At 36.5% G+C, this 12,046-nt stretch overlaps 1 protein-coding gene across 7 annotated transcripts in view; it reads right to left on the bottom strand.

Moving 5' to 3' along the window:
• Window positions 1-12,046, bottom strand: part of FUT8 (fucosyltransferase 8) — a 325,108-nt gene that overhangs the window by 205,659 nt on the left and 107,403 nt on the right. Inside the window, exon 1 of one of the 7 annotated variants that reach the window (XM_032622330.1) lies at window positions 7,365-7,383. The exons of the other annotated variants lie outside the window; for them this stretch is intronic. The gene's annotated coding sequence lies outside the window, so the exon portion shown is untranslated. Of the gene's footprint in view, window positions 1-7,364; window positions 7,384-12,046 lie in introns of those variants that run through there. 7 annotated transcript variants of the gene reach the window in all.

Raw genomic sequence — 12,046 nt, 5'->3', positions numbered from 1 at the left:
CTTTAATACTCAAGTTATCATCTAAAGACTAGCTACATCCAGATTACCTGTGGAGCTTGTTAGAATGGCAGCAGCTCAGGCCTATTCCAAAGCTAGTAGGAATCTACATGTTACCAAGATCCCCAGGTAACCTGCATGCACATCGAAGTTTGAAAAACATTGTTCTGTAACAGTTTGAAAAGGGTGTGCGAGAGAGAGTGTGTGTGAGTTTGTGTGTGTGTGTGCGTGCACGGGCACGTGCACACAAAACTCCAGCCTAAAAATAACTTTCTAAATTAAGCTTTTCTAAAGTTTTAAAATATTAATTTTGTTAACTTTTAAAGTCTATTAGCATCTACTGAGACTACTATTTTAGTGAGTGAATAATAACTAATACATGTTCAGCCTGTACTATTTGCAGGCATTGTTCTTTACTAAATGATTTAATCCTCAACACGTGTAAAAAGTAGGTAATTTTATAATCCCTGTCTTACAGATAAAACCAAGGCAAGAGTTATATAAAATAAATAACCTGCCCCAGTTCACACAACTAGTAAGTGGTAAAGCTGAGAACTGAACCCACATAGTCTTGTTTAAGAGTTTAGACTCTTAACCACAAAAAATAATACTATGTTTACCAATACCATACCAAAACATTTTGAAATAATTCAGAAGGAAAGTATAATTATTGGAAATAAAAATGCTATAAGAATAAAGGGAAAAAAATCAGTGTGCTTTTCTCTGATTTAAAAGGAAAACTATCAACAGTTATAATAGTAATATAATCACATCAATACTGTTATGGGTTTGTGGCCCACACTTAAAACAGAGAGGAACATGACAGAAAAGGCAGTAACTCAGATTACCTGTAATGCCAACACTGTCAATATTTTGGGGTGAGTGATAAACATACCAATACTGCACACGGGCCTCCTATGAAAGAAACATGTCTAGAGACAACCACTTTGCTCTCTGTATTTGGGAAATAACTGAAACCCCATGTTAGGAGACACATTCTCCGTGATGCCTCCTTAATTCACCCTGCACTCTTACCGCCACCGCCCCCTCCTCAGAAAAGAAAAGGACATAAGAATATGATTATTTTTCACAATGAAACAGGCATGATATAAAATGTAGTCTGATTTTTCTCCTCTTCTGTACCCCACTGCTCCTAACTTCTAAAAAAGTTCACTCTCTGCTTCTGTCACAACAGAAGCAAAATCTCCAGTCCCAGGAAGACCCAAATGATTCTTTCGAAAATGCTGAAGACTACTTTTAAAGAAGAGGTCAGACAATAGGCTCAATAAAAGACCTACTAGAAAGGTTTAATAATTCATGTGAATTCTAAATAGCACAACAGAATATAGCCAAAGTTCCCAGAGATAAATAATATTATTGCATTGGCAAACAGATTGAGTTTAAAATATGCAAAATTATATCCTATGAGTATTTAAAGCAGAGCAACAATGTCTATGATGTTTTAGCTTCATTCAGTCCAAGGACACTCCCCAAAAGTAAAGTGTACAATACCTTTTTCATTAACAATGACAAAGCCCTGGTGACCTCATTTCTGAGAATGAAGAGAACTACAGACATTAAAAATGGAGTTGCTTAACCCACAGAGTTATTAAAGTGGATGCTGGAGCCAGAAAGATTTGGGGGGTAAAGATACCAATGCAAAGACTCACTGAAATGGAGTCTTCTAAAGACCTAAGTGTAAAATTATGACTTGAAGCCAATTCATTGGTTCCTTTAGGTAAGGTTTTACATGAAGAATCTAAGAAAGCTGAGGTTCATGTGAAGAACTGTAGGGATGAAACTTGACTTCCCAAACTGTGGATCTGGAGTAAGACTTCCCAGGAAGCCAACATAGACAAAACCCAGAAGAAGAGTGTTCTTAGGAGGGAACACAACCGTCAAAAAACACAGAAGCTGAGCATTCCTGATATGACTCTTTCATTAACTAATATGACTAATAAAGTGACCCATACCAAAACTCCTTGAAAATTTCCATCAGGTTTTAATTATTCATATTAGTTATGTAAATTATTTATAGTTATATTTTCCTTTCTAGTTAGCACCAGAAAACCACTCTTTTCACCTCTCTACCTATCTTCATAATAGTATGTTCTCAATCTGCCTTACTTTCCTACCCTATTCAAAAAGACTACATTATTTGAATAATAAAGTAAAATATGCTATATTTATGAAAAAATTAAAATATACCTCAAAGAAGTGATATTAACTAAATAAAAGTTGAATGAACAAATATCACTACCCTCCTCCCCTCGTAACATGGAAAAAATTTAATGGAAAAAATTTACCAGCTCCATCACCAATAAAATAGAAAGCTTATTATATCAAAGAAACACAACTATTTAAAAACCACTAGAATCACTTTTTAATCATCAGGAAGAATAAATTTAAAAAGATGATTCTCAAAATTCATGGTGAATCAGAATTATTTATTAAGCACTTAAAACTGCAGAATCCAAGCTCCGTGACCAGAGATTCTGATTCATAAAGTCCGAGTTTCTAAAGATGAACCCAAAACTCTACATTTTAACAAGCTTCCTAAGTGATTACCATGCAGATTAGCCTTGAACTACACTTTAATATATACTTCACCTTCAATCCACTGTCAACTCCTCAATAAGTCTTTGAAGTCTGGTCAGAATGCCCATTCCTGAGTCTTATCTTAACAGCCTCAACTTCTACTTAAACTACATGCTTGGAACTAACACAGAGAAAATAATTATAGCAACCAGTTATTGGACATATATTACTATGGGCTATAAAGCTTCGCATGATCTATTATATATACATAAGAATTAAATGATATTTTTCATGTAAAGTACATAGTACAGTGTCTGGCTAAAACAAATAAATGCTCAATAGAAGTAGCTGCTAGTTGAAACTAATGTCCACACAAAACCTACACATGGTTGTTTATAGTAGCTTTATTCATAATTGCCAAAACTTGGAAGCAACCAAATGTCCTTCAGTAGGTGAATGGATAAGTAACCTATGGTGCATCTAGAGAGTGAATGCTTACTATTCAGTGCTAAAAGGAATGAGCTATCAAGTCATGAAAAGACACGGGGGAACCTTAAAGTGAATGAAGTCAATCTGAGAAGGCTACATAGTGTATGATTCCAACTAATATGCCACTTTGGAAAAGGAAAAACTATGGAGACAGTAAAAGGATGAGGAATTACCAGGGCTAGAAGCTGGGGAGAAGGGACGAAAAAAGCACAGAGGATTTGGGGGCTGCAGTGAATGTACTCTTTATGATTTTACAATGATAAATACATATCATTATATATTTGTCCAAACCCACAGAATGTACAACATAAAGAGTGAATCCTAAGGTAAACTGTGGACTTTTGATTATGATGTGTCAATGAAGGTTCATCAATTGTAACAAATGTACCACTCTGGTGGGGAATGTGGACAATGGAGGAGGCTATGCATGTGTAGGGGCAAAGCATACACAGGAAACCTCTGTACCTCCCTCTCAGTTTTGCTGTGAACCTAAAACTGCTCTAAAAACAACTGTCTTTATTAAAAAAACAAACAGTAAACTGCTATTATCCCTAACATCAGAGATATTATTTTGTGGGGGTCCTCCTAACAACCCTAAGAGGTGGTTGCTACTATTTCCACATTGCAGTTAAGGAAACTAAGGTTTAATAACTTGCCTGGGCAAGTAACTTGCACACAGATAGTTAAGGAGCAGAGACAGGATTCAAGAGAAACTAAGTAACTCCAAAACCCGAACCCTTTACTCTAACCTAACTTCCTGAAGCAGCCAGGCGACAACAGCCACTACAAAACCACTCCAACAGTCATAACCACCCTTTACAAGAATTTTCCTGAGTCATCTAAGTCTAAGAATTAAAGAAGGACAGGCATAGGACTCTGATGGATGGCTGAGGACAGGTAATTGTAATAACCAATATTAAGTATGGGTTAATGAATGAACTGCTTTGCACTAAGGAATGTTCTAATAAATATAATACTTAATAAATGTTTAATGTTTTCACAGTACTTTAGAATTATAAGTTACTAATAACTCCATGACAAGGGTCAATATGACTGTTAACCTTCCAGCAGAAAATATGAACAGACAGGTTAATAAAATCTAAAGTTAAACTGCTAACACTAAATAACTTTAGATTTCATTAACCTGTCAAACTCAGTCTTGGGACTCTCCACAGATAAGGACTATGATCCTTAGTTAAGAGTCTAAGAAGCCACAGAAGGGGTCAATTCAAACTAACTAAGACTTCTATGTTTCATCCACACAAAATATGAACATAATAAATATGAAATTCAAAGTTCTCTAACATGATGTTTCCTACTCAAATTTCATAAAATTTTATGTTCCTAATGATTAAGTTTTGTATATGAATCATTTATTTTTTAAAACACTGTAACTTTTCTCAAAATATCTGTTTTTCCCCTCATCTCAAATTGCTCCCAGGTGGCTATTGTTTTCTTTCTTCCAAGTATATTTCTAGCTTGCTTCTTCCCACAACCCATCCCCAAAATGGTAAGCATTGGTTTCCACAAACCTCCCTTACCCCCACCTGAACCACAACTACATTCACAACAAATAAAACACAATTAGTCATGGCAAAAAAGATTTATATACTGATAACATCATCATAGCACTAAAACTACAAACTCAGAAAATGAAAATTACTGGTAAAAGTACATTCTATTCTGTTCAACTGTACAGAGCAGAGCTTGTATTTTAACCCAGTATCTCTTAACAAGTTAACACAAGCCTTACAGCTGTTACTTAGTTTTATAAATCTTACAGTTTTACAGATAACTCTCTAAGAAGATTTTTAATGAAATGCATTAAAATTAGGCTCTTAGCCAAATAATATATGATATATAATACAGGACAATATACGTATTTAACTCAGCCAGAGAAAACACATACCTCTTATTTGTTCACTGTCTTCTTAAAGGAAATAAAATCTTCACTACCTGTCCCATACAGAGAGTCTGATTCACTGGAGTGCTACTGCCCAAGGAACCCCAGTACTACAGGAGGAAGCCAAAGATTGAACACTTCCTTCTACTGGAGATCTGTTCATTAAACACGTAAAACTATGTATCTCCATTATCTAAATTTTTACAAAGAACACATATTACACTTTCATAGTTAGAAAAGATTTAGTCATTTTTTTATGTGATAAGTTTATTTTGTTCAGGTTTTTCTTTTCTTTTTCTCTTCTTTTTTTTTTTTAAGGAAAAAGCAGATTTTAGAAATCCCTGCCTGAGGAATGATGTAACCTTAAACATATTAAATCCCATAAAAGCAAATCAGTGAAATCAGTGAGGTTCTGAAGGGTTCCAGACAGAGGCACAGAGTCCCTGAACCAACAGACACCACATTTCATGAGTAAGAACTGTGTGCTTCTCTTCCAGAGCTGTCTACAGAAAAAGCACTATGCTCTTTATATAAAACCAGGGCCCAGAACTTATATAAAGACCACAGAAATTATTTGGAATGCCCTAGAAGTCCCTCTAACTACAACGCACAGTACCTCAAACAACAGGAAACCTAAATGACAGGAAGCCTAAACATTTGGTAAATCCTTCCCTACCTCTTCTTACTAAGTATAAAAAATGTTCCCCCTCCTGAGCAGATTCTCTGGACACAACTGAATAGTGATGCCTTTCCACCTCAGATTGCCCTCCACTCCTCCACAGAGGGTGAATAAGCCATCTAATTGTAATTCAGTCAGAAATTTTTTAAGAACATATCTTTTAATGGTATAAAAATGCACTGTCCATTAAGGTGGTCAGTAGCCACTAAGCATGTGAAATATGGCTAGTTTAAACTGAGAAATGTTGTAAGTGTGAAATACACACTGATTTCAAAGACTTAGTAGGAATAAAAGAATGTAAAATATTTCATTAATTTTTTTATTAATTAGTTTAAATAATATTTTGATATATTAGGTTAAATAAAATATATTACTAAAACTAATTTAACCTGTTTCTTTTTACCTTAATGTGGCTACCAGAAAATTTTAAATTACATGCATGGTTCACATTATATTTCTATTGTACAGTGCTAATCTATATAAACTAATGATCATAAGCCCTTACTAAACTTCCTATATCAAGTTTTCATGCTTATATAGCATCATAAAATCTAGTCCTTACAAGAGCCTCACCAAAATTCCCTTTCCCCCTGATTTGCATAGTAGATTATATTCAGGTTCCTTCCTTTCTGATACCATCATTCAATCTTAAAATGTTGAATAAATTCTATATTTCACCTCCTCCACCACCACCACCTAAACCAAGTTATTACCAGCCTTAAAATGTTCATCTTTTATCTCTAATGGCTAGCACATTTAGAGAAGGAAAGGCAGAGAATTTTTCTGCAGAGGGGCCTCCAAGTTATCTTTAAAAAGCAATATGTGGTAGCATTAAAGGTTTGGTCTCTAGAACCAAAAAGCATGAACCCTGCCTTCTACTGTGCAAAGCTCAGTCAGCTCCCTCATCTGTAACTACTAAGTTAGCACAATGTTAAATTAATATTTCATTTAACTAATTTCAATATTAAAATATCAATACCATAGGTTGTTGTAAGATAAAATAAGAAAAGCATTTAGGACAGCATCTGGGACTCTAGTGCTAATAAGTGGTAGCTATTATTGTTATCATTATTTCCTTGTTTGTCCTGCTTCCTGAACCTATCATTCTCTTTCTACTCCTGGCTGTTCCATCAATAGGTTCTCTCTTCAGTCAAGCCTGCAACATATCCAACAAAATGTAAAGTATACACAACAGCAGATGGAGAGGGAGGTCATTTGGGGCCGACAAAAACAAAGAACACCAAACACAAGAGCCCGTAAGAAAAGTGTACTGCATCACATAACAGAAAGATTCTTCAGTGTGAGGAAAGCTAATTCTGGGACCCTGTAAAAGGTATCTTCAAGGGGGTTGGAACAGGTGTTCCTAAAGTCCCCTTTTAATCAAACTCTATGCCCCTGTCAAAGTATCCAACCCAGATGTTAAAATCCGGAACCTATTCTATTGATAATATTCAACAAGATTAAAAACTGTACGTTCTTTGTGACACTTTGACTCAGCTACTGACTCATATCATACACCTAAAAATTAACAAGCTCCTATCTGCATCTATTGTAGAGCCTAAGTTTAGACCTCTATCACATGGCAACCCATGTTAAAAATCTGTCCACTCTTACCTAAAAACTCAAAAAGCAGAAGATATATATACGGACACACATATATGAAAAGGTCAAAATGCTCACTTTGTCACTCATGGACCTAGAGTAGATTCAGGTGAGATTAAGATTTATTCAACCTTAATAAACCTTAATATTATTTACCTTTGTGAAGTCTTCGGTTTTTAAAACCATTTCACGTGATTTCATTTGATTATTCCAGTAATCCTATAGTCACATCAAAGATACAGTCTCATTTTTTATGCAGTACCTGAATTTCAAAAGTCTGATTAACTAATTAAAAATTATTCACTTTAGTATGCCTTAATAAGCAAGCTTTTAGTCCAAGACCATGCTGGTCATAAGTAACAAAAGCCAGAACTGCACTGCACTATATCACACCATGCTAGAGCCTTTCTCAGAACCCGTAAGGGAAGGAAGAAAATGAAAGAAGACAGTGACAACAAATTTTGATAATGAGATAAATGTATGGCCAGTCCTTAAATAAAACAGAATTGCTTTTCACGTTTCATTTTTCCTATCTTATTAAAGTCTCAAAGTTTTATTTTCCTTCCTAAGAGTTTCTGTTAAATTTCTTCCTTTATCCTCACAGTATTAGTTGTACCTTCATCAACAAAGTATACTCCATCTCAAATTTTACCTGCTATCTGCCCTCATACGTATCAGCCAAACTATGTTTTAAAAGTTATGTGGTTTAAGTTTCCTCATTCTGCTTTAATGAATGTTTTACTATTCACTTGAATTCACCAGTATTCTCTGAAATGGCTTTTGTTCAAAGCTACCCTCTCTAAAAATAACCTACTATATAAGTTCACATTCTGCTGATATATCCACTAGACTTATGTGAGAAAAGAATTGGCAGCTTCTCTATAAAGTACCTACAACGAACAATCAACATTAGCTGACACTAAGATAATAAAAGCAAGCTAACTTGCTATCTATTGTCACTACTGAGTTCATATTTAGAACGTCCTATAAACCTCCCTTTTAATCAATGACTTAATGTAATTCACTTGACTTCTCTGAATCTGTTTCCTTACGTGCAATAAAAAGAAAGCTGCTCTAGATATTTGGAATTTCTTCTAAGTTCTAAAGAGTTCCTGAGCCTGGGGATTTAAATCCAAGTTTATTTACCCTCTAGAAGTTGATTTATTATTTTAATGAACATATTTGCACCTTTTCTATCTACTGTACTTGAAGGTAAGAACTATATATCTTTGTATCCTTACCCCTTTGAACGTGGTGCTATGCACATACAGGCATGTTTCAGCTGCCTTTCTACCTTAAGAGTTGAATTGTTAGCTTTGGCAGAAGACTCTTTCGATTCCCTATGTGTGATTCAATGGCAAATCACCACAATTTCTGAGAAGATAACACTGTAAAATTAGGTCAAAATCCAAGTTATGTTATTATAGCCCAGGATGGATATTCAGCATGACTAGCATCCACAAAAGAGATGGTAATTAACTGGGACAGGGAGACTAGCCCTAAACCTTGCTCTTAGTCACAGTTCTTCATAACCCTTATATCCGTTTCCCAACTGATGAACTGAAAACCAGACCTTAGAATGACATCCACATCCTTAGATCATAAAACTATAGGAAGGAAGAGTGAGGGAAACATTAACATCGATGTGTATTTTACTTCTGATTCAATCTAATAGAACTTGCTCCAAAAATTAAGAAATTTACCAAATTTGTTCTTAGACAAGGTGAAAGGCAATTTCCTATTACAGTAAAATTTGAAGAAATATTTTTTTTAAAACATAGACATAAGGGTTTTTTTAGGTATTTCCAGTCAACCTGTAATAATGTCAACATTATCTTAAATTTAAATTGAAAGCCTATTATCCCTCTAAGTATTTTTAGTAGATGCCTAGGCCTTGTTAAAAATCACTAAACTGTGTTTGGAATGCTCATACATCTATAAAATTCAATGCAGAAACAAGCAGACAACAATCGTTTAACTGTGCACAGAGCAGTAGGAAAACAAAAGTTTCTGGGAACCTTAATAAAGAGTCACATATAATCATTACATCCGCATGCAGTTAAACACATGGCACTCCACTTTCAGGAATCCTGAGTTTACCAAAACTTTTGCAACTAAATTTGGGTTACTTGGGGTGAGGGAAAGAGATGCGAAAGGGGAGTGAGGAGCCTTTAAAAACCCCTATTTTGACTACTCTGCAGCTGTAATTACAGCTGTTCTGAAGCTTTTCTTGGAACTGCCCAATTACATTTTTTTAAAATAATAATAACCAAAAGTAGTTTAATGAACTGAAGAATTTGATAGGAGGATTTCTTCATAGTTAAAGGCTATTTCTATTGTTTTTGCTCTGCAACTAATAGATAAGGATTGTTACATAAATGCAAGAAGCTTTCTCAGCTTCCTTGAATGTTGGAGTTTTAACATAAAAAAATACATTAGAAAATGCACTGCACTTCTTTCCTTTAGCACTTCTGCAGAAACTCACATTTTATATTTCTCCTCCCTCGCCATGCCATCTATTTGGCATACCTATGAAACAAGTCTATGACCCAAAGCAGAAATATGTATGATATCAATAAACAACACATTGAATCTGTAACAGAGAAGAGCCAATTTTGACTCCATGTTGGATCTATTTCTTTGACTTTAGCCTTTGCTTTTCATTGCTTTTGTTATTATAATCATACATAATGGCCTGCCTCAGGGAACCCTGCCCACCTGTGGACGGCTGCAAGAAAGAAGAAGTTAACACATCCCCTCCCCGAGGCTGGCCATTCCAGAAGATGATTTGCAAGAGTGATGGCCCTTTTTACTTTACCTCCTCCCTGTCTCTCCCTCTCTATTCTGCCTTTTTTACTTTACTTCCCTCTCCATTCTGCCTTTTTTACTTTACTTCCCTCTGTGATTCTATAAAAGAAACTGGCATCCAGACCCCTATAAGATGGTTTATCTAGGGACCCTAGTCCACCATCTTCTCAGTCTGCCGGCTTTCCGAATAAAGTTGTATTCCTTGCCTCAACACCTTGTCTCCCAATTTACTGGCCTGTCGTGCAGTGAGCAGAGCAGCTTGGGCTCAGTAACAAATCCTTTTGATATCATTCCAAATATATTCTCTAATAGTGTATTTACATTTTAAAAAAAGGTTACATCATACACCAGCACAAATGGAGTTATACACATTGTAGACTCATTCTTGTGTTATATTTTAGATATGATCAGCATCTCAGTTCTCTCAATAATTATTCATTCAAAGGGACAAATATTTAAAAATCACAAATGTCATTCCGGTCCAAGATGGCGACATAAGAGGCTCCCAAACTCACTGCCTCCCACAGACACAATGAATCTACAGCCAAACACGCAACAAGTTTCTCTGAAGGAAATTCAAGAACTAGTGGAGTGACTACTACACATACAGTGAAATGAGAAAAATCCTACATGGAACAGGTGGAAAGACTGAGACATTTGTTTTGTAAACCCCACTCTCAGCACAGCAACATACAGTTGAGAGGGAATCCATAACTACTAGCTGCTCCCTAAAGAATAAAGAGTTTAGACCCAACATCTAGCACCCCAACTTTAAGACTTCCATCTGGAAGGATGGGCCCCCAAAACACCTAGCTCTGAAAGCCAATGGAGCTTGCCACCCAGAAGACCCAGAAGCTAGAGCAAACAAAGAAACAGTTCTTGGTGGGCCCTCTAAGGCGTGGCTATCCCCCCAGGGCTCAGCGCAGAGGCAGCAGACAGAAACAGCCTGAAGGTCAGGTTTCTAATTTAACACATATCTAAGGGCCAACTGCAATCCCTCTCCAGAGATCAGGGAGGGCATCAAATGTTCTCCCTCTGCCCCACTCCAGGTCGCCAGTGCACACATCTGGTGCCTGGATTTTGCAGCAGCTGCCCAAAGGACACACGCCTTCATAGGCTGGTTCTGGTACCCAGCCTATCCTGTGTTCACGGGTTCAACAGGATTGTAACCAAACAAAGAAATAGTTAGTGACTGGCTATCTCCCTTCCCCAGGGCCTGACACAGAGGGAAGGGGACAAAACACCAATCTCCCAATCATTTCCTGAAAGAGACCTAATTACCTACTTTAAAAGCTGTTGTCTGGGGGTCAGGCTTCTAGTTAGCATGCATCTAAGAGACATCAATCCTCCCTGAAGACCATAAGCAAGCAGACTATCTTGTATTCTCCCTGTAATCACTCCAAATCATGCATATCTCCATGAAAGGAGCTTGTACACATCTGGCACCTCACTATTGTGGCTGCTACCCGGGGGGTTGCACCCCTCGATTGCCTGGCTCTGGTACCTAGTCAGGCTTATGTCCACGGGTCCCACAGACATTAGTAAACAAATAAATGGTTCTTAAGTGGCTAATCCCCAGGGCTCCAACATAGAGGGAAAAGACAGAAGAACCCAGTCTTTACCTGAAAGACATCTACTTGCATACTTTAAAAGCTGCCACTTTAGGGTCTAGCTTCCAATTAGCCTGCACAGAGGTGCTAACTGGTCTTCCCTTCTGGGACACTTGACAGGTCTTGTCATACGTCCAACTACAGGAAGCCATGAAGAAGGTGCCTTGGACAATCACAAAGGTTTGAGAGAAAACCAAGAGCTACAGCTGAACTGAATGAAAAGACTCATCATCTATAATACATGAGGCCATTCCGTCAAGTCTAGGAGAGGTGGCTATCTATCTAATGTACAGAAACCAACACAGAAAGTCAAGGAAAATAAAGAAAAAGAGGAATATGTCCCAAACAAAAGAACAAGACAAAACTCCAGAAACAAAGCTTATAAAAATGGAGATAAGTGATTAACCTGATAGAGTTAAA

Source organism: Phocoena sinus, chromosome 2 (assembly GCF_008692025.1).
Source record: "Phocoena sinus isolate mPhoSin1 chromosome 2, mPhoSin1.pri, whole genome shotgun sequence".
NCBI lineage: Eukaryota > Metazoa > Chordata > Mammalia > Artiodactyla > Phocoenidae > Phocoena > Phocoena sinus.
This window is presented reverse-complemented; position numbering and strand designations above follow the sequence as displayed.